This window comes from Grammomys surdaster, unplaced genomic scaffold, assembly GCF_004785775.1.
Source record: "Grammomys surdaster isolate TR1022 unplaced genomic scaffold, NIH_TR_1.0 125956, whole genome shotgun sequence".
Lineage (NCBI taxonomy): Eukaryota > Metazoa > Chordata > Mammalia > Rodentia > Muridae > Grammomys > Grammomys surdaster.
Genome location: NW_021620775.1, coordinates 4,626,892 through 4,651,763, shown reverse-complemented (window position 1 = coordinate 4,651,763; position 24,872 = coordinate 4,626,892).

Sequence of the window (24,872 nt, the reverse complement as noted above, 5' to 3'; positions counted from 1 at the left end):
TTTATATGGTCTTTACTGATCCTTAACCCTTGGTCAGAAATGTTTATTGTCTTCTTTATCGTCCTGTGCTCATGTGAACTAGTATCACTTTGAGAAATGATGGATGGGAAAATACATGTGAGTTGAGGATGTTAAGGGGAATTACACCTTTATGTTTATGGCTACGTCCCCTGATGTGTAGGACTGCGTAAGGGTATTCTGGGTCATGGTTGGGCAGTTGCCTAGAACCCCGAGACTCTGCATGAGAACTGGCAGGAATTCGGCATGCCCCAAGAACCCAGGGTCCTGAAAAGCAGTCTAATCTCCATAGAATTACATTGTTCAGTCATGTAGGCCCGACAGCGCCTGCCTCCCAAAGTGCACAGATAGAGGGCGTGACTAGAGGCCTCAGGCCCTAGAGATTTACATACTAATGAAGGCCAGAGGGCGGAGCAAATTAAGCATGCCTCCCCAGATCCTCCCCCTTTCTCCCTCCCTATATAACTCAAGACTGGCCTGAGTTTTACAGGGGTACGCCCAGATCCATCCACCATCCGCCATGACAATATACCCTTTTGGAATCAAGGACTTCCTTGTGTCATTGGGGCCTGCCACTGCCAAAGCCTCCTGGCTGCTGGAACATTAGATGTTCCTCCTTCATGTGAGATCCGCCACCGTGTGGAAACCCACTGGGACTCCACAGCTGTGGCCAATAATTTTCCCCACACTGATGGACAGAATGTTTTGTTGTTCTTAAAGTTGTTGAAGCTGTAGCTATATTTTTGGCAATATATGAGCAGTTAAGGTAGTAGAGAACATTCCCAGCTGAAGCACACAGGTACCAGTGAAAGTTCTGTAACATCAGAAGATCTCTAGGTCATGACAATTTCATCTACTAAGTGATTTTCACTTCCTTCATTGGCTTTTCAGGAGAATGATTTCAAGACTTACTCTAAAAGACAGATCTAGTCCACCATGACTTAAAAGAGGAAAGGGCTCATCTTACATAATAAATGTGCTATCCATCTCATAACTATAAAAACATCTAAATATTCTCAATGCAGAAGAAATGGACTCCACCTGCAGTCACTTCATGCTAATCTCTATTTGAATTACATTGTCCACTTGCTATTCTGTGCTCCAGCTCTCAGTAACCTGAATTGTTTCCTTTGAACTGACTGAAACAAGTGAAAACTATTGCAATGTATATTGGAATTATCATAAAACAGTAATAAAATATAATTAGCATGATGAAAATAACAAAGAAACAGATAACAGGACTTTTATAATTATAGGGTGTGAAAGCTAGATCTCATAAGAATTCCCAACAGAGCTTAGAACTTATCTACCTCTCATGGTGAATCAAAAACTGGTCATGTCTATAACCTCAGCATAGTAGGTGCTGAAACTAAGATTGCTGAGAGGTGGATGGCAGACTGGGGAATCCTAGAAAATAGTAGGCTTTTCAAAGCAATGTAGAGAGTGACAAGTGACACCCCCCCTACACACACACACACACACACACACAATCATACTGAGTATTTGTCTGATCATTGTCACTGGAAGATGGTAGCCTTTATAGAGCTCATGCTTTTGAAACAAGAGAGACATGCACACACCTATGACTAGACTCATCAAGGCATTGAAAGCTCTTTTAACTGGAAACACTTGAATTGCACCTAAAATAATGAGATGGCAGTTGTGTTTATTATTATTGTTTGTTATTCCAAGTAAACCTAAACAAACAACCCATCATCCACAAAACAGCACAGAGTGTCTGAGCTGAAAATGACATAGGGTGGTCAAGGAGACAGAAATGAGAACACTAAGTCCATCACAGAGTATTGCAATAGGCAACATGGACAACATGGATCTGAGAGACCCAGTTATGTATCTATGTGGTGACTGGGTGTGGATGCAGTGGAGAACGAGTGTGGAAGAGTGCTAGAGAGTAGTCTCTGAGTAGTCTATAGGAGATTGTGTGGAAGATCAGTGTTCTTCTTATCCGATGAAGAAATGAAGCTTTAAAAAAGAGAGGATTTCGAGTAACACCTTTTGTCTTAACCAAATTTCTAGTCACATCCAGCACTCTCTCATTGGGATTTTGCTCATGTCTAAGCACTATCCCATTGGGATTCTACTCATGATTCAGCATTACCCCATATGGTTTCTGTTCATGTCACAGCACTATCTCATTGTAGGTCCCAGCATTATAACATTGGGTTTCTGCTAATATCCCAGAGTCCTCCTATTGGGGTTCTGCTCATGTTCCAGTGCTATCAGATTATTTTAGCCCTTTGGATAGCTGCAGTTGCTTCAGATATATCCACTGTACTGCACAGTCCTTATTTACTTCTGTGGGTCATTGAATAGGAATCCACATAATTTTAGGGATGCAGAAAATACATGATCTGATTGCTACACTGTCAATCTCAACTTGTATTTTACGTAGCTTTTACCACAATACTGTTTCCTTTCTTTCCATTTTCATTTAAATAGGGTAATGCTTTGATCTATATGCATAGTAAAATCTTATTTCAATCCTGATATGATATTTTCCTTTTGTAAGGACTCATATTCATTACTACTATCTGAATATTATACATGCTGTGTCAAAGTTAGATGGTAAAAAAAAATCATGGCTTTATCTATATAAATGAGTCATTTATTTTAAATCACAATCTCATTTACCAGATTTTCCTGAGATGTGTTGAATCAGAGTCCCTATGATGCTGAAAAATGTACAACAACATGGAAAATAAGAGGCTCCTTTAAAATGTCCCATTAAAAACAATTAATTGGCTATTAGTTCTTGCACTCAAAAAATAATGCAACTATTAATCTTCATGTTTAAGTCATGACAGGTTTGGGGAAAAGACCAGAGCCATAGAGTAGATATCTGGGAAAGAGGGTATCTTTCTGAATTTTCATAAACAAATTATACAGAAATAAATTGTCCTCCCACCCCCAACAAATATTTTAGAATTATAAAAGGTAAAGAGTACAGCATAAAGCTCAACTCCCTGTAGAATTCAATAACTAGGAAATACAAAATCCATGCTTTCAATTTTACAACTGACATCCAAAGAAGGACATCTCAAGGTTGTACAGCAAGCTGGAAGTTGCCAAGGGATGCACAGGGCCTGTGGTTGTTTGGGAAGCTAGTGAGTTTTCTCTAGAAAGTTTTTATTTTCTTCAGAAATCTGATCTCACAATACCGAAGTTCAGGGAAAGCAAAGATATTTAAGAACCTACCACTGAAATAATTGCTAACAAAATACCTGTATCATTTCACAGACATGGCAAGAACATCATGATCTGTCCATAAAAATATTAAGGAGAACACGTGAAGATTATCCCTATTAGATTTCCCATGATTAGGAGATAAACTGCTGACTGACCATTTCTTCTGTTGTTCTATTATTTCTAAAGTTTTCAGTGTATGAATAACTACTGCTTTAGGCTGAATGATGCATCATCAGACCTCCTTATACATAAGCTGCAACACAGAATTTCCTTTGTAAAATGTATTCCAAGAAATAAACACTGAAAAAATAATTAGCTGAAACATTAACCATGTTATCCTATTAAGGACTGAAGAATATCAAAGTCAATCAACAGAGTATTATAATTTGAGCACTGTGTATTTGGTATGAAAACCCCAAATCAAGTTTTGTTAACAATAAATGCAGTCCTGTTTTATAGTAGCTTTTTATTTTTAAATATATATGGCTTACTTTTGCACAGGAGAATCATATGCTGACATATTTATCACATTCCCTAAAAGAAAGCCCTTTATCATATTAGAGAAGTGTTTTATAACTCCCTATTGAATTTCTTCATCTCTCATATATTCAGTCTTTTCCACAACCCTGAGGGGAAGATAAAAGAAACATTAATATTCTGATATACACAAAAAGAAAGAAGACAAGTCGAAAACTGGACTTCACTCCCCTGGTAATTTCATTATGTCCACATGGAGTCCCTTAACTTTAAACTTAACTCCACTAGAGTCCCAGTGTGTTGGATAACTGTGTCCAGTTCAGGCTTTTCCAGGGTAGAACAAAAAGATTCAAATGAAATTCTATCAGACAAAGACATTTTGGTACTACTTCAACTTCAACTGTGGAAAATTGCAGTTCCTAGTGCCTGCTGATCCAGCAAGTGACTAAAATATCTCTGCAGATGTATGGTAACCCCATCAGTAAGACTGTTAGATTGATTCCCAATGGAATCCCAAGGGAATTGGGATTGACTCCCAATGGAAGATGATGCATGTCTATGAGGTTTTAAGCCAAGGTGGACACTACTACTATCTTTTTCCTAAGGCAATATTCTAGTTTTTGTTATTGAGATGATTGGTAAGCAAGTGAATACAGCTTGCTGATATAAGTAGACATTAACACCTAAATTTTCTATCAAAGTGCTTATGGTAATTTAGTCCTGTCAATGTTTCAGCCATATACGCATTTCCTTTGCTTTGCTTCGCTTGTGTTTGCTTGTTTGTTTGAAATAAATACTACATTTTTGCCTAAGCTGGTCTGTACGTATGGACATCCTCCTGACTCTGTCTCTTGTGTGCTAGAATTACAGGTGTGTGCACCATAGCCTGGTCTGCCTGCCTTTTTACACATCACTGGGACTATTAATTGTATTTACCATAAGATGGCCTATTACATTTTGTTTCTTCACTTTCATGACATGATTGAATAAAAACCATACACGGTGTTTTTCTTCTGAAGGTATAAAAACTATGTCTTCTAGTATTCAAGAGAATAATAAACTGAGACACTAGGTCACTTACTATTAAATGAAAGCAGAATTAAGAATGCAGGAGTATGTAATAACCTTTTTGTGTGTGCATGGATAAATATATATATTTGTACTAAGGAAGAACAATTAAGGAAATATGATGAAGTAAAATGAGAAAACCATTGCTTTGAAAATCAATTAGTGGTATATATTATGTGTTGTGAACACAAAAATGTTGGCCATATTCACAATCTGCTTAGTTTTAGAAAGGTAAGCTCTAATGTTAGGCATCTTTTAAGCAGTCTAACATGAAAGCCGCATTCTACAACCCTATGATAGATTTAGCCAAGAAGACTTTTTCTTTCAGCTGGAGAAGTAATTAATGATTAAGAGTTTATATTCATCTCTACACACAACCCATCCCAATTCTAAGGTCAAAAGAGTATGCACTTGAGAGGAAACAAGTATAATTTCTATATGACTTCCTGGGCAGCCATCCAACTAAGGCTTCTCAGTGCACTCTCATGATAAAGAAGAGCTTCCCAGGTGGTGTCCCCAGCAAGATGTCTTAATATTGCCTGAGGGTCTCATCAACAAAAATAAGCTCTGTATGAAAAATACTGAAGTGATTTAGTGTGATTGCACTCTAGAGGTATCTGCTTAGACAGAATCAAAAGATCACATAGTTCAACAGCTATGATGAAAAGTGTGGATACCCTCAGATAACCCCTCCCCCTGCTAGTACAACTTTCCTGGATCTGGGATTTCCCCTATCAGTGGAGATCGTTTAGTAAAGTACACATCAGTAAAACAAACTATAATGTTACATTGAATTCTTCGTTTTTTTCTGAAATTTCATAAAATAGATTAAGGATTGTTGCTTTTTATATTATGGTCATCAAAATTCAAATTATACAGTTTTGAATTCAGACTTCTAATAAATAAAAGAGGCTTATGAAAATAAATATAATTCTGTTAAAAGTTTTGGCCTGGGAGAAAAATTGTTGCTTCTCTCATCTTATTCAAAAAAGCATTATGATGATCTGCTGACTTATCATTGCTAATTGTAAACTTTTGTAATGAACGTCTTTCTTTTAGTTTTGAATTTGTATTTTAATTATAATATTTATTTTTATTCTCCTTCAAATTCATGTCCTGTGTTTTCATCAATTCTTATTGTAATGAGCATTGTTGAGTTTTTAAATGGGCATGAGTGTATCCATTGGAAATACTGAGCAAACATGCCCCACAGTCAGCTGAGATTGATATTAAGTACACATTTAATTTTAAGAGATGCTTATTTCTAAAACAGAGGAGAGTTGGAAATGCAGTTAAATAACTGTATGAAGTAATATTTGAACACTCTTGTAATTTCACAGGATGACGCATCTTTCTGATAGATGATTGACATTCTGTTAGCTTCAGCCTGTTTCTTCTATGCCTAAGGTGGGTGGGGCTTGGGGTATAATAACATTATTGATGTCATTATATCTCCGATCTCAAAGCTTTATCTTTAAGTTTTCAAATGAAAATAAATAATATAATGACTTTCTCAAAATCTTTGAACCTTTATAGACTCATTTATATCAATCAAAAAAATCAATTCAAATCAAAATTTGTCTTGCCTACAATATGTGCAGGGATAAAGATAAAGAAGACACTGAGAGAATAACCAACCATTTATTGCCATGACTTGAGACCTGTCCCATGTGAAAAAGCCATCTCCTTACACTACTAATAATATTCTGCTATTCTTGCAGACAGGAACCTAGCACTGCTGCCTTCTGAGGGGCTTCATATAGCAGCAGGTGAAGGCAGATACAGAGATTCACAGCCAAACATCAGGCAGAGATCAGAAAGTCTTGTGAAGAGTGGGACACAGAAGTGAGCCAAGGACATTACAAGAGGACCCACAGAGTCAACTATCTCATGACTGTAGAGGCTCACAGAGACTGGGCCGCCAACCTGGGAGCATGCAGAAGCTGGACCAAGGCCTCCTGTACATGTGCAACTTGGTCTTCATGTGGGTCCTCTAACAAGTGTAGTGGGAAATGTCTTAGTCTCTGATCCTGCCATTGAATCCTTTTCACCTACCTGAACTGCCTGGTTGGGCTCAGTGGGAAAGGATGTGCCTAGTCTTCCTGGGACAAGATGCCTCAGTGTGAGATGGTACACAAGGATGGTTTCCCTTCTCTGAGGAGGAGGCGAGGGATCACTTGGGTGAGAATTTGTAAGGGTGAGACTGGGAAGAGCAGAAGAAAGGGGCTCAATCAGGATGTAAAGTTAATAATAAATAATTAATAATAATAATAATTATAATAAACAACCTGTGACCACTGGATGAGCAAAGCTGTTATATTTTAAAGGCCATTCGAATAAATGGAAAGGCATTCAATTCATCAAACTTTGAATAAAGATCTACAAGATAATAAAAAAACAACTGGAATCAAGAGAACAAATATATGTATGACGGAATAAGAATTTTAGGGATGAACTTCCTTTCACTCACACACATAATTACACTCACCCCCAACACATACACACAATCGCACACTCAAAGATGCTGACACTTATGCGCACGTATTTTAGGCATCTGGGGAATAGCTCTGCAAGTTATAATATTAGATATTTTACTTAAAAATGTTCTAGAGAACATGAAAACTAAATTATGATCACAGCTATTCCCATTTACCTCTTCCAACCCCTCATTATGTGTTCCCTGAACATGTCCTCCTCCAAACTTTATGTCTTATTCTCCTTTTATAACCACTAAGTGCTTTCTACATGTTAATAGATGAAAGAGCCTAGAGATGACCTATGCATAGAGTAGGGAATTTAATCTGCTTGATCTCATATATGCTCCGTGCATGTTGTCCTAGCTGTCATAAGTTCATGTTTATATTAGTCATGTCATAGCAAGGCACAAAACATCATTTCCTGGCACTGTGCTTCATTATATGCATTTTATGCCCACCCTCCTCTGCTTCAGAAATGTTGCCTGAGCATTGATGGTAGTGAGGTTAATAAAGATGCCCCACTTAGTGCTGAGCACTCAATCCCTTCTCCTAAGCACATTTATCAGCTATGCATCTCTAAACTGGCTTTTTCCCACTAAGCAAAGAAGCTTCTCTGACCAAGTGAGACTGCAGCCCAGGTTGATGAGAATAAGCATCAATATTTAGGAGACAGTTTGACATCATGAGCCTTTAGCAAAATGGTACTGACCATGGACTTTTGACTAGGATTACAATGACAGACATGAAAATAATTTATTTAGAGCATGACTCAAATTTACATAAAAAATGGATAGCTGTCCCACAACAAACTTGCCACTATTGTGCCAGTACACACATCTTTCATGGCATCTTGGTATTGTAGCATGCAGGGTCCGGCTGTCCTTTGAAACATAATTATTATCTTCAAACACTGAAAACTAGCCAGAAGGAAGGATGGTTTCAGGTCAATTGAAAGAGATGTACCTATGTCCCTGTAGCCAGTGTGTGATGTCTTGGTCAACAGGGTCTTATCATGTAGTTATAGTAAATAAATAAGATCAATTGTAATAATTTGTGTTGTTTTTGGGACCTCTGGGGCATTTCAGACTAATAACCGGTGCGAAGGTATCCTATGCCTAATACTCTGATTTCTACTTAATAACTACATCTCCAGGAAATAATATTATCTGCTCATGCAACATAATTCAGTTCAATTATTTTTTAAATTTTAAGTTTCATTTTGAAAATATTTTGCTAAGTACTGGGTTTTCATACGACCAGTTTATAGATCTTTAGTTTTAGTTAACTTACCCTCATCCCTCACTAGACCCTCTATTCACTTTTATCTGTAGTCTACCCTTCCTTAACATGGCCCAAAGACCCATTCTTTCCTGGCTCCTATTTGTGCTTTAGGTAAAACACACAAGGAGTAAAAGACTTGTAGCTAGGAGCAGCAAAGGAGAGCGAACATACAATGTTTGACTTTCTGTACATAGTTATTTTACCTGGTCTGTTTTCTCATTATTTTTTATTTTGCTTTAGAGATGACCTATCTTATATGTGTGTATACATATCATATCTTTATATTCTATTCATCTGTTGATTGCCATATAGGCTGATTCCATCTCATAACCAAGGTGATTAGAAAGATTTTGAACATGGGTGTACAAGCAGGATATAAAGACCATTGGGTATATGTCTAGGAATGGTATAACTGGAACACATGATAGTCCTATTTATACCTTGTGAGGAACCTCCACACTGCTTTACATGGTGACTACACTAGTATACACTCTCACATCATTTATCACAGCACTTATCATTTGTATTTGTCAAAAAGGCCTTTCTGAATGGGTTAGGATGGCATTTTATTTTTTATTTTTATTTTTTTTAGGGGGGGGAAGGAAGTATTTATTTGGCATCTACTTCCCGGTCACATTGTATCAAGGTGGTAAGTTGGGGTGGGAACTGGAGACAGGAATGTATACTGCTTGCTGGTTTGTTCTCTGGTGCTCTCATTTCAGGCTTATGTTTACTATATGGACTTTCTTATACAGCCCAGAACCATCTGCCTAGGGATGGTGTCACCCATAGTGGTCCAAACACTCCCACACCAATTGTTGATCAAGACAGTTCTTCACAGACATGCTCACAGGCCAATCTGGCCTAGGCAATTGCTCAGCTGAGAGTTTCCTTTCAGATGACTTTAGGTTGTGTCAATTTTACAATTAGAGGTTTACAGTTAAAGCTAGAACAGTGTTTTACAAGCCTGTATAAACATATTATAAAAGGAAATGTCAGTGATTAAACATGTTGGTCTAAAACAGGGGTGTCCACATGTGGCCCAAGATAGTATAGAATACAGTCAAAATCAGAATCAAAAACATTTTAAAAATTATATGACCTTTTTGGGTTTGTTTATTTATTTTGTTTTTTTTTTGTTTGACAAAATGTCTCACTATGTAATTCTGCCCATTTTGGAATTCACTATGCTGGCCTCAAATTCACAGAGATCTTCCTGCTTCTGCCTCCCAAGGGCTGGAATTAAAAGTGTGCACCACCACACTAATCCAACATTAATGGATTTTTTTTTCTCGGTTGTTCCTTTCTTTTTTCTTTTTTTTTTTTTAGTTTTTCTTTCTCAAATTGTAATTAATTCACACAGTGGTTATAAACACAGAAAGGCAGGATGTGGGGAAGGGAATGACACTCGAATGTGGGTTTTCAGGGGGAATACAGATATCTTCAGAACCGGGTATCAGCTGGATGAAGGTTCAGGGGACAAGTCACTATGACTCTGCCTATGACTCGTTTGTCCTTATGTAAGTTGGTATTGTCTGCCAAGGCTACCTATTTACAAGGTCTATGACTACTCAGGCTTGTAAATTTCCACAAAAGCTGCCTGTTTACATTAGCTTATAGCCATCTGTTTCAATGTTTTTCCACTGAGACCCAAGGCTTGGTGTTAGTATACATGTATGACACCTATTGCTGATTTTAGGCCTATGGCTAATTTTAGGCCTGTGTAATCAGGGCTGCCCCTGACATCTCCTCCCTTCTCTAAGTATAGAAGGGCTGTGGCAATTCTAAACTTGTGAAGGTGGGCATAGAGGCCTGACCTCCAGTATTTGAAGGGGACCTTGTAATGGCTCCAGTCTCCCTGTCGTTGTCCAGTGAGGCATGAAGGCCATACGTGTCCTGATGTCTTTTTCCTGGAGAGGGGATACTTTTAACATCAACCGCTATGCAGTCAGGCTTGTACCTCAGGGAACACAGATAGATATTTTTATCTTTTATTTATATTCCCTTGCAGTGCTTAGCCTTGCATCCTAAGTAGGGGGAGAGTGGGCAGCCTTGCCTAGTCCCTGATTTTAGTGGGATTACTTCAAGTTTCTCTCCATTTAGTTTGATGCTGGCTACTGGTTTGCTGTATATTGCTTTTACTATGTTGAGATATGGACCTTGAATTCCTGATCTTTCCAAGACTTTTATCATGAAGGGGTGTTGAATTTTGTCAATTGCTTTCTCAGCATCTAGTGAGATGATCATGTGTTTTTTTCTTTGAGTTTGTTTATATAGTGGATTACATTGATGGATTTCCGTATATTGAACCAACCCTGCATTCCTGGGATAAAGCCTACTTGATCGTGATGGATAATTGTTTTGATGTGTTCTTGGATTCGGTTCGCTAGAATTTTATTGAGTAATTTTGCATCAATGTTCATAAGGGAGATTGGTCTGAAGTTCTCTTTCTTTGTTGGATCTTTGTGTGGTTTAGGTATGAGCGTAATTGTGGCTTCATAGAATGAATTGGGTAGTGTACCTTCTGTTTCTATTTTGTGGAATAGTTTGAAGAGAATTGGAATTAGGTCTTCCTTGAAGGTCTGATAGAATTCTGCACTAAAACAGTCTGGTCCCGGACTTTTCTTTGTAGGGAGACTTTTAATGACAGCTTCTATTTCTTTTGGGGTTATGGGACTGTTTAGATGGTTTATCTGGTCCTGATTTAATATTGGTAACCGGTATTTGTCTAGAAAATTGTCCATTTGATGCAAATTTTCCAATTTTGTTGAGTATAGGCTTTTGTAGTAGGATATGATGATTTATTTAATTTCCTCAGTTTCTGTTGTTATGTCACCCTTTTCAGTTCTGATTTTATTAATTTGGTTACTGTCTCTCTACCCTCTGATTAGTCTAGCTAAGGGTTTATCTATCTTGTTGATTTTCTCAAAGAACCAGCTCCTGGTTTTATGGATTCTTTGGATAGTTCTTTTTGTTTCTCTTTGGTTGATTTCAGCCCTGAGTTTGATTATTTCCTGCCTTCTACTCCTCTTGGGTGTATTAGCTTCTTTTTGTTCTAGGTCTTTCAGGTGCGTTGTCAAGCTGCTAGTGTATGCTCCTTCCAGTTTCTTTTTGTAGGCACTTAGAACTATGAATTTTCCTCTTAGCACTGGTTTCATTTTATCCCTTAGATTTTGGTATGATGTGTCATCATTTTCATTAAATTCTAAAAAGTTTTTAATTTCTTTCTTTATTTCTTCCCTTACCAGATTATCAAGGAGTAGGGTGTTGTTCAGTTTCCATGTGAATGTGGGCTTTCTATTGTCTTTGTCATTTTTGAAGACCAGCCTTAGACCATGGTGGTCTGATAGGATGCAGGGGATTATTTCAATTTTTTGTATCTGTTGAGGCCTGTCTTGTGCACAATTATATGGTCTATTTTGGAGAAGGTACCATGAGGTGCTAAGAAAAAGGTATATTCTTTTGCTTTAGGGTGAAATGTTCTATAGATATCAGTTAAGTCAATTTGGTTCATAACTTCTGTTAGTTTCACTGTATCTCTATTTAGTTTCTGTTTTCATGATCTATCCATTGCTGAGAGTGGGGTGTTGAAGTCTCCCACTATTATTGTGTGAGGTGCAATGTGTGTTTTGAGCTTTAGTTAGGTTTCTTTTATGAAAGTGGGTGCTCTTGTATTTGGCACATAGATATTCAGAATTGAGAGTTCATGTTGGTTGACTTTTCCTTTGATAAGTATGAAATGTCCTTCCTTATAGCTTTAAGTTGAAAGTCGATTTTACTTGATATTAGAATGGCTACTCCTGCTTGTTTCTTAGGGCCATTTGCTTGAAAAATTGTTTTCCAACCTTTTACTCTAAGGTAGTGTCTGTCTTTGTTGCTGAGGTGGGTTTCCTGTAAGCAGCAAAAAGCTGGGTCCTGTTTGCATATCCAGTCCGTTAGCCTATGCCTTTTTATTGGGGAATTGAGTCCATTGATGTTAAGAGATATTAAGGAGAGGGTGTTGTTGCTTCCTGTCATTTTTGCTATTAGTGGAGACATCATTTGTCTGGTTATCTTCTTTTGGGTTTGATGGAAAAGCATTCTTTTCTTGCTCTTTCTAGGGTATGATTGCCCTCCTTGTATTGGAGCTTTCCTGCTATTATCCTTTGTAGTGCTGGATTTGTGGGAAGATACTGTGTAAATTCGGTTTTGTCATGGAATATCTTTGTTTCTCCATCTATGGTAATTGAGAGGTTTGCTGGGTAAAGTAGCCTGGGCTGGCATTTATGTTCTCTTAGGGTCTGTATGATATTTGTCCAGGATCTTCTGGCTTTTATAGTACCTGGTGAGAAGTCAGGTGTAAATCTGTAAGGTTTGCCTTTATATATTACTTGGCCTTTTTCCCTTACTGCTTTTAAAATTCTTTCTTTGTTTTGTGCATTTTGTGCCTTGATTATTTTGTGATGGGAGGTATTTCTTTTTTTATCTAGTCTGTTTGGTGTTCTGTAGGCTTCTTGTGTGATTATGGGCATCTCATTCCTTAGGTTAGGGAAGTTTTCCTCAATAATTTTGTTGAAGATATTTACTGGCCCTTTAAGTTGGGAATCTTCACTCTCATCTATACCTATTATCCTTAGGTTTGGTCTTCTCATTGCGTCCTGGATTTCCTGGGTGTTTTGTGTTAAGAACTTTTTGCATTTTGGGTTTTCTTTGACAGTTGTGTCAATATTTTCTAAGGTATCTTCCGCACCTGAGATTCTTTCTTCTATCTCTTGTATTCTGTTGGTGATGCTTGTGTCTATGACTCCCGATTTCTTTCTTAGGTTTTCTATTTCCATAGTAGTCTCCCTTTGTTATTTCTTTATTGTTTCTACTTCCATTTTTATGTCCTGGATGGTTTTGTTCAATTCCTTCACCTGTTTGTTTGTGTTTTCTTGTAATTCTTTAAAGGTTTTTTTGTTTCTTTAAAGACTTCATCCTGTTTACCTGTGTTCTCCTCAAGTTTTTTGATAGTGTTATTTATTTCCTTCTTATAGTCCTCTATCATCATCATTAGAAGTGATTTTAGGTCTGGTTCTTGCTTTCCTGGTGATATGGGGAGTTCAGTACTTTCTAATGTTGGAGAACTAGGTTCTGATGATGGCAAGTACCTTGGGTTGCTGGTGCTTGTGTTCTTGCACTTTCCTTTTGCCATCTGGATCACCTTTGTGCTATCTGTGCTATCTCTGACTGGGGCCTGTCTTTCCTGTTATCTAGCTTGTGTCCTAACTGATTGTGATGGGTTTTGCTGCTGGAGTTAGAGCTGAGGCCCAAGATCTGCTCCGTGCTCAGGTGGAAACCGGAAGGGGCCTGGCTCCGAGTCAGGAGTGGATTCCTGGGTCCCAGTGGGTCCTGGTTGCTCCCTGTTTGGGGGAAGCATTGCTGCCTCCTAGCCTAAGATACTGCTTGGGTTAGAGCTCCTGGGAGCCCTGCTTCCTCTGGGTTCTGTAAGATTGGGTGCAAAGCTGCTTCCCGGGATAGGCCGAGTGCTCAGGCTCAGACAGGAAGGAACCTGTGCTCCGGGCCAGGAGTGAATTCCTGGGTCCCAGTGGGTCCTGGTTTCTCCCTGTTTGGGGCAAGTGCTGCTTGTACCTTACCTGGGATGCTGCCTGAGTTAAAGCTCCTGGGAGTCCCTCTTTCTCTCGGTTTTCTGGGGTTGAGTACAGAGCTGCTGCCTGTGACCTGCTCTATGCTCGGGCCCAGACCGGAAGTCCCTCTAGGATGGCATTTTAAAGTGATTTTAATATGCATTCTACTGATGGCTTTGGATGTTGAGCACTTTTTAATGTTCCCTCTTCATTTGGTACTTCTCTTTTGAGAATTCTTTTGTGTTCAGTTATATAATCATTTTTAATTGGATATTTAGTATTTTTAGACGTCTCTATATGCTAGATATTAATCTTCCATTGGATGAATAACTGGCAAAGATTTTGTCCCAGTCTTTGTGTTGCCCATTCACTTCCTGTAGGAAGCATTTTTAGTTTTGTGAAGGTCTTATTTGTTAATTTTTTTGTTAAAATTTTCTTTTCCTGTGGTATTGGATTCTTGTTATGATATTTCTTTCCCTTTTCTGTTAGATGATGTGTGATCTTATTATTAGTTCTCCAGTAGTTTCCAGGCTATTTGGACTTTATGTTGGGGTCCTTTAGTGACACTGGATAAATTTGGTGTTTTATATTTCCCATGTCTGTGAAAATTTTTCTCCAATTAAACTGGAATTGCATTTCATTCAAAAGTTGCTTTTAGTAGTATGGCCATTTTTATACCATTATTTTTTCCCAAACTATTAGCATGGGAAGTCCTGTCTTTTAAAAGCTTTCTAAATTATGGTTCTATCACTGAGAAGCCTGTATCTACTCTGGGCATGCCCTGTTGTTCTACATTTTTTTCTCTCTAATTTTAATATGGACTCTTATAACCTTATTAAAATAGTCTCTAATTATCTCCAACTTGCTTCCTTAAAAAGTAGTTGAATGGAGTATTTAGGGGAATTGAAAATAACTCAACAAGTTTCAATAGACTAGGAAGAATCACATTTCTTCTAAAATAGCTGTTCTCTTTTCAATTCTACATTTTATAACATTATCTAATGCATTTCTATATTATTTGTTTTTAGATTTATTATTACTGCTCCACAGGAATACTAAATAAAATCATGGCTTGTGTGTGGGTATGTGTCAAGTTTATCAGTGAAGACATATTGTTCCCATTTTCACTTGTTTAATTCTAGCTACTGGTATGGACCAGAGTCTAGACAAAAGCACAGCTCCTGGGTAAACAGAGGCCATTCTTCTCTGGATCAATAGACACATATACTTTACTAAAAACTTTAAGAGTGAACTAGTGATGTTTTACTAAAAACTTTAAGAGTGAACTCATGACACTGATAGGAGATCTTTGAAAAATCATCTAGTATCCAGAAAAATGGGATCCTTATCATTCAAAGGAGAAGTCTTAAAAAAACATTTACTTGTGGATTTACATAAGAAAACAAAAGAAACCAATTTAATATGTCTTCGTATTTTTGTATCCAATACAATATAATAAAATACAGAGTCTATTAAATAAGTTCACAGAGGTGGGATAAAAAAATTCACCATCACCACCACCAACAACAAAAACAATCTGAGACAACAGACTGAGATGAGAAGGCATCTTGCTGATAAGCAGAAAGGTGGTGAAAACCCCATGAGATGAGAGAGTCTGAAGAAGCAGAAACTGTTATCACAGAAGGGACAGGTATCTAAGCCTTAAACCTCACCTGGTTGGAAGAGCCTGATAGATGTTGTCCAGCTTTTCACAGAGTAAATTACCAAGATCAACTTGTCACAAGTCTGAACCATACTGATTAAAACTAACTCACAAACTTTTGAGAATACAATTATGAGATAATTTGTGGAGATGAAATAAAAAGGATCTGCATAGATTTCTAACTCAGGGGATAACAAAACCTTGACAATTATCATCATTTTTGTCTAAAACATTCTTCCTCTCATTATACTCTTGATGGGTGGAATCCTCCTGAGTTTTCATAGTGCTATACACATGACACATCACAAATATCCTAGAAACCACAGCTAAATACTAGATACTAAATACTAAATACATTTATACATTCACATTATGTGTATCTTATTCAAAGATCTTATTCATTAGAATAAACTTAAACTAATATAATAGGCAGGAAGCTTGTTTTATTTTCTTTATTTCTTTCTTTTTCTGATCTATTCACACAATACAAACTAATGTGTGACATCAAAAAGGTATTTGCTACACAAAACTGGATACACTAAATCTAATAGAAGAGAAAGTGGGGAATAGCCTCAAATGAATTGGTATAGGAAAACCTTCATTAATATAACACCAATAGCTCAGGCTCTAATATCAACAATCAATGAATGGGACATCATGAAACTGAAAAGCTTCTGTAAGGCAAAGGACACTGTCAGTAGGACAAACAGCATCTTCCAGAATGGGAAAAGGTCTTCACTAACCCTACATCATACAGAAAGCTAACATCAAAAATACATAAAGAACTCAAGAAATTAGACACCAGCAAGCCAAATAATACAATTAAGTAATGGGGTACAGAGCTAGGCAGAGGAATCTCAACAGAGGAATCTCTAGTGGCTGAGAAGCGCCTCAAAAAATGTTTAATACCCTTAAACATGTTAATACCATTAAATTGTTTAATACCCTTAAATTTCCCTTATCAGGGAAACATAAATCAAAATGACTCTGAGAGTCTATCTTACACCCTTCAGAATGACTAAAATCAAAAACTTAATTGACAGCACATGCTTGTGAGGACAAGGAGAAAACTCCTTCATTGTGGTGGGAGTGCAAACTTGTATAATCTTTTTAGAAATCAATTTGAAGTTTTCTCAGAAAATTGGGAACAGCTCTACCTCAAGACCCAACTATACTGCTCCTGAATATATACCCAAAAGATACTCTATCATCCCATAAGAATACTTGCTGCACCCTGTTCATAGCAGCTTAACTCTTAATAGCCAAGAACTGAAAACAGAAAATGTGTCCCTCAACTAAAAAATGGATAAGGAAAATGTGGTACAGTTACACAATGGAATACTACATGGCTATTGAAACAAAGACATCATACAATTTTCAGGAAAATGGAAGAACTAGAAAATTTCATTCTGAGTGAGGTAACCCAGACCCAGTCAGACACCCCGGTAGGCACTCAGTTAAAAGTGGATGTTAGCTATAAAGTACAATATAATCATGCTACAATCTACACACTCAAAGAAACCAAGTAACAAGTACGGCCCAAGGGAGGATGCTGAGTCTCACTCAGAAGGGAATATAAAATAGACACTGGAGATGGATTGAGAGAACTGAGCAGGAGAGTGGTTGGGGAGGGAAAGTGGGAGAGTCCTTTCTCTCTATTTGCACCAGCATCCATCAACTGTGAAGTGCTACATTTCCACATCCTTATCACAGTTTTTAAGAGTTCTTTTCAATGGCTTCCTTCCTAGACTGCTTCTCTTAGTGAGTGGAGAAGTGGTAAAGAGAGTTTGTCACAGAAGTTTTTTATGTCTCTTACTATCAACTGTGAGTCTGCAGTCATTGATACCACTGCAAAAGGAGCTTTCTTATCCTTTGTAGTCATCAGGAACAGGGATCATGGAATTCCAGATGGCTGTTGGTGGTAACACTGGCTATGGACATCAACACCCACTTCCTCTACCTGTCACCCCACACCATCTACCACATCCCTGGCACAGCAGGGTCACAAATATGGAAATGGCTCTCAAAGTCCACATGGACAACAGAATAAACAACCAACATCCCATAGCTTTCACTAGCAATATGGGCTACAGGCATCAACATGGCCCCTGGCTACAGCAGAACTGTGGAAAACCACCTGTCACTCTGAGACAACATACACCATGAATATCAAAATTTTCACAATTTTACTACAGATTTTCATGGACTAATTAAAATTTTAATTAGAGGTAACACCTGTAATTCAAGCACTTGAGGGTCTGAGACAGAAACACAGCCAGTTCCAGGTGAACCTGGCCTTGATTCTGAAATTTGTCTGACAATGAGGTTTTTTAGAGTTGGGAAAGTAACTTGTTGGTAAATTGCTCAATTCAGCACATGCAAGGGCTGAGCTCAAGGACTGGCTTTAATCCCTTCAACCTCCACCCCATAAAAATATTTTATGGCTGAAAAGGAAGGTCAGAAGAGTAGAGTTCTTCTAGGAGGGAGAACTTAGTTAAGCTAAGGTTTTGGGAATTATTTTAATTCCTCCTAAAATAGTACTAGAACATCAGTTCTTCTCTACATGTGGGTCACAACCCCTTTTGGGGTATAATGACCTTTTGTCAGAGGTTGCCTAGACCATCAGAAAGCTCAGATTTTACATTATGGTTCATAAGAGACACAAAATTAAAGTAGTAACAAAAGTAATTTTATGGTTGGGGGTCCCCACAACATGAGGAACTCCACTAAAAGATTACAGCATTAAGATGTTTGAGAATCAGTGGTCTAGGAGTAGATGCCCATGGGTTAGGAGGAAGGCAACCATAAGAAATGCTTGGAGATAAAACTGCAACTGCATGCCACACAAGATGGCAATACATTATAAGGATGTCTTATAAAGAATGTAATGCACAGTGCCAATTAGACAGAACAGAACACAATACAAATCAGATTCTATGCTGAGGGACACAGGAATGTATGAATACTAGAGAATATTTTCCAAAAGTGTACTAAACTGAAAAAAAAAAGGTTTTTTTGTTGTTGTTTTTTAAGAAAAGAATTTCTATAGCTCAGTTCATAGATCAACTTACTGAGCATGTTCAAAGTCTTGGCTTTCATCCCCAGCACTTTAAAGGTCTTGGTGTGGTGGCATACCAAATAGGTTTTGGCTGGGTGCTATGCTCTCAGCACTTGAGATGTAGAAGCAAGGAGACAAAGTCAACCTATAAGAAACTCTGTGTTACTAAGAATGTAAATAAAATTATTCTGAAAAATTATATTTGTGGTTACTGAAAATCAACAAAGTAATTTTGAGCATTATTTTTTGAAATAAAAACCCATGTGAAAATCAAAGCAGATATCTCATTTCCTTAAATCAAACAATGTTGATCAAAACAAAAATATACATCAAGGATAATGGTGGAAAAAATAGCTGCATCAAATATCCTCAGGCAAATCATTTAGGTATGCAATGAGGGAGCGTTGTTTTTGTTTTTTGTTTTTGTTTTTTTTTTTATAAAACGTGAGCAAAAGCTTCAATTTTCAACAACAAGAATTGACACAATAATGTGTCAAATGTTGAAGAGAATGATTTTCACTCTTGGTTTTCATATTCTGTCACATGGTTATGTCTGATCAAGGAGACAGAAACACTGTCTCAAATATGTATTGGCTTAGAGGATAGGCTCTGTTTCTTTTCCCCCTCTTTCTTCATCAACAAGGTTGGAATTACACTCAATATACCTGCTAAATGTGTGAACACAGGTTATGAGCTGCACTCATCTATGAAAGTAAAGGGAAGTACTTAGACTACAGTGGGGAGTTATATTGGATTGGGAACTTGTCATTAGCAGGTTTTTCTTATGATGACCTCATGGGTAGTTGGCTAGGTTTAAAGTACAAGGCATAGATTTTTTCCTTTGAATGGAGCTTAAGTCCAATCAGGTGGCTGATAATTACTAAGAAAATATAGATGTCATTGTTGTAACCTTGGGTGTGTCTTCCCATGATGCTTGTTCTTGTGGTTTGTAGGCTTTCAGCTGCGTAGGAATTTTAATTGCTTTTATTCTTAACAGTTTGTATAGCTTTGGATGCTTTTAGAGATAGTCCTCACAGAAGATGGTTTGACATCATTTTTTTTACTTTATTGCTTCAAGTCCTGCTTCTGAATTGGGTAATGTCTTCAGAAATAGAGGCTTACCTTCAAATTCCCAGAGGCAGCAAGGATGATAGCAGTTGCCTATATTATTTTGTAACTCTCTTAGACTTAACTGGCCAACAAGTTGAAAGGTGGTTTCTCATGCTTTCCATTGGAGTTTTTGTTATATGTTTGGTGACTCTTAGAGTAGCATAATCATCAAGTACTTCATATATACATGAAGTGTGTATGTGTACATGTATATGTACACATACACATGCACACATAGCTTTAAAACTAACATAAACTAAAGTCTCTGTGGAGGTTTTATATTTGCCTACAGTTATTTATCTCATTTATCTTCCTTTCCCTTTCCTCTCTTTGTCATTTAATGCCTCCTCCCCATTTTTCCAACTTTCCCCTTTATACCACATATGCTCTATTTTCCCCCTTGCTACCACTGTTTCTCCCCTCTCCCCTCTACATTTATTTTTCTGATATCTGTACTAAATCTACATTATATATTGTACAGGCACGTCTAAGGATTTAGAATTAGGATCTGCAAATAATGAAGAATATGATGTATTTAACTTTCTGAGTCTATGTTATATAACTCAGTAGACTATATTCTTGTTTTTCTATTTACCAGAAAATTTCATGATTTAAGTTTTCTTTATAGCTGAAAAGAATACCATTGTGTCTGTAAAACATATTTTTATTACATATTCACCAACAAAAGGGCATTTAAGCTCTTTTCATTTCCTAGCTATTGTAAATACAGAGGCAATGGTCGAGCAGTTATCTGTAGGGAAGTATGTCAAGTCCAAGGACTGGTAAAACCAGGTGATCTGGTAGACCTACTCTTAGCCTTTTAGAAGTGCTCCATAGTGTCTGTGTCAGATTCCAGTCTCATAAGCAGCTACTGAATGTCCCAATTCCCCTATTCATACTTTGTCATCAACCATTTTTGATAATTGTTTTAATGATATTGGCCATGCTGATTTTGAGTTCAGTGAAATTTCAAAGTATTTTTAATTTGTGTTTTCCTGATTCCTACGAATGTTTCATATTTAATCTTAAGTATTTTTAACCATGTTTGTTTCTTCTGATGAAAATTCTGTCTTTAGCCTATTTTTTAATACAGTCATGTTTCCTTGACTCTCTGAGTTTTTTATTTATTCTGGATATTAATCCTCAGATATATCACTGGCAATATTTTTCTCCCATTCTGTAATCTTCTTCACTAAATCGATTGTTTCATTTTATGTGTTGAAGCTTTTCAGTTTTATGAAGTCTTATTTTTCAACTGTTGGCTTTAATTACTGGGCAATATAGAATCTTATTAAGAAAGTTAATTCTTACCTGTGTCTTTTTGGATGCTTCCTACATTTTCTGCTACTAGTTCCAAGGTTTTGTTTTATACTGAGGTTTTTTTATGTTTGTTTGTTTGTTCAGTTTGAATTTGCTTTTTGAGGTGAGTAAAAATTCAGAGTTCATTTTATTATTCTGCTTGCCAACATTGGTTTTTCCAGTATCATTTGTTGAAGATGCTGTCTTTTCTTCAGTGTGTATTTTTGGCATCTTTGTCAAATAAATCTCATGTAGCTTTTTATTACTTAAACTCATGCTTGAGTCATCTAATGTGGGACTGTGTAAGGGTATCTTGGTTCTTGGCTGGGCATGGGCCTGGAACCCAGAGACTCCAAGAGAGAAATGGCAGGTATTTGGCCATGCCCCCAGAACACAGGGTCCTGAAACACAGTCTAGTCTCCATGGACTTACATTGTTCAGTCATGTAAGCCATTACAGACCCTCCCAAAGTGCACAGGTACAGGGCATGACTACAGGCCTCAGGCCCTAGAGAGATTTACATACTAATGAAGGGCAGAGCCATTTAAGCATTCTTCCTCAGACCCTCCCCCTTTCTCCCTCCTTATTTAACTCAGGTCTGCCCTGAGTTTCACATGGGTACATCTGGATCCATCTACCATTCGCCATGAAAATAAACCCTTTTGTAACCAAGGACTTTCTCTTGTCATTGGGGCCGCACTGTGAGGAATCCTCCAGAAGGCCTTTAATGAGCCACTGTAACCGCAACTACTGCACATAACTTCCCACCTGGAAGAACTTTCTGCATTTCCAGCAACCCTACTCACAATATAATTTGCCCAGTATGTTTTTGGTGCTAGTACCATGCTAACCTTATTACAATTGCAATGGTGAATAGCCATACAGAGCTTAAAGCTACAGTTACTAAAGAAGTTTACAAAGGATCGTACACTCTGTTAGGCAAAGGTGGATGATGAATATGGAAAAATGAACATTGTAATTAATTAACTACTAAAATAAAATAGAGAAAACCAAAATGGTTCCTGATACCAATAATATCTGCTGTCATCTTGCAAATGTATGGTTATTTGTTAGTCATTAATCCATACATTTTTCATACCTTAATCCATTTTGTAAAATGAATCATTAACATAACATAAAAGTTGGAATGTGTCACCTTCAACATATCAGAGGAGACAAGGATAAAGAGGAAAGTGGTAGAAAAGAATAAGAATGTAGTACCAAACCAGGAAAGGGGGAGCAAAATGGCATAAGTAAAAGATTAGTGCTTCAATTCAAAAGCTAAGGGAAAATTAAATTACTCCTAAAGTAAAACAAAGAGTCCCTAATTGGATTAAAATTATTTGTTGTGTACATGAGTCATACTGTAATTAATTTGTTGAATATGAAATGCCAAAATCAAGCTTTATGATTTCAGAACAAGCAGGGCATTCATAGCACATAACTAATAAAAGAAAATGTAGTCAAGCTCTGTTATTGCAGTCAAGGGTGGCCTTTAACTTACTACCTTTCTGCTTCAGTCTCTTGAATACCTCGTGTTAAAGATAAGGTCCACCTCTAACATCACACATTCTGATTACCATAGTATTCAAGTTTCTGCTTTGACTTAGAAGCTAAATGCTCTCTCATCTCCAGGCCTTTGTATTTTAGGGCACCATCCTTTTCCTGCCCTTTACTAGAATGTCTTTAGAAGCCCCATATCCCCTGTAACTGACTTTAGTAAATATTTAAGACACCCTGTAACTATAGATAATTAACAATCCTATAACTACTTCTTTGTATCTTTCCAAAAGATGCTAGGTCTGCGCGTTGAGTGTAGAGATTTGAATAAGAATGTGCTTCTGTATAAGGCAATATATTAGAGTGCTTGGTCCCCAGTTGTTGGAACTATTTGGGAAAAATTTGGAGGTGTTGCCTCATTGGAGGAGTTTGACACTGGGGCATGGTTTGATGTTTCAAAAGCCCAGGACATTACTAGTTGCCCCCTTGCTACATGCTGTAGACCAAGATGTTAGCTCTCAGCTACCATTCCAGAATCATGACTACTTGCTTGCTGCCCATCTACCATGAAGATCATGGGCTATAACATTCTAGAACAATGAGCCCTAAATGAAATATTTTCTTTTACAAATTGTCTTGGTCATATTGTCTCCTCACAGCAATAGAAAAGTAACTAAGACATTGGGGGAATTCAGTACCAATGACCTGGAGACTTTCAGGTATTATAGAAATAATTATGTCATTCTCAGAGTGCTGTCACTTACTATTACTATATTTGCATACTAGATTGTATCATTTTAGCAACTTAATGAAACTATGTTATTACAGCCACGGATTAGTAGTGCAGTCATTCTGGCAGGAGAGAATAATTGACTTTTTGTCTGCTCTTTAATGTACAGAACCATAATAAAAAAGACTTTTAGAAAAGGTATAATTCAAAGTTTGGGCCATGAAGTCATCTGGAAACACTTTTATTCAGGAGGCTATTGGTTGGGAAATTAGCTAGGTTGTCTATCAGTGCACATCAACGAACATGGTATTTCCATACAGATTGTGTTTTCCAACCTGGAAGTTTCAGAGATATGGTTTCTTATATAGTAAAGCAGGAATGACCAGGGTATAATAGCCTAACCAATACAGCTGGATAGCCATCACATCTAGATAGCTGAGAAGAAAACATACTATCATTTGCCTAATTTTATTATTAGAAGTAAGTCATAATCTTGTAGATTCAGGTGAAGGAACACCTATCACACTTTAATGTTACATAAATGAAATAATTTGTAACATTAAAATGTATATTTCAGTGCCATTAAAAGTGTACAGACTCTTACATAAGTCTGTAAAAATGTCTCCAAATGATGAGAAATACCTGCGTTTTCAGAATTACTTATTTATAACATGTTCCTTCTAGAGATTTTGATAAGCAGAATATGAAGAGGGTCCCTAATGGCATGCATACACTTATATAACTTTGTACTTTAAATTGAGGGAAGGGCTTATGTCTTACTCCTAATCAGCACTGTATGGCCAAAATGAAGGGCTTTGTAGATACAGTTGAAGCCCACTTTCAGCTCTTTTAAAACAGATAAATCAAAGAGGATAATATCTTGGGTAATCTTGACACAGCTATGGGTGTTCAATAAAAGAGTCTTGAGGTCAGAAGAATTTTCATCCTGCCTTAGAGAAGAAGCAAGTACTGATAAGCTCCATGGATATGATGAAATTAGTTCAACTAACAATTTGGGTGTGCTTAGAAGCAGGTTTACTTTTGTCTTCACATGAGAAAACAGCCCAGATAAAACCTGACACTATCCTTATGAAATCTTAAGAAAAGTTTCTTGTTAAGTAGTGACTGTACTCTGGACTAAGAACTTCTGATATAATCAACATTTGTTGCTCTGGTTTGCTAGAGAAAATTTTCTGGAGTAATAGGCTCTACCATGACGACTTCAGTGGCTCCCAATCACAACTTATTTCATATTAGAGGTTATCAGTGGAAAATGGTTATTTCACATAATACATGAAAGTTACCATTTTATTTCTCTTTTCCTCCCTACATCCAGTGCTGGGAATTCAAACCAGGGATCCATGCATGTAGAAATGAT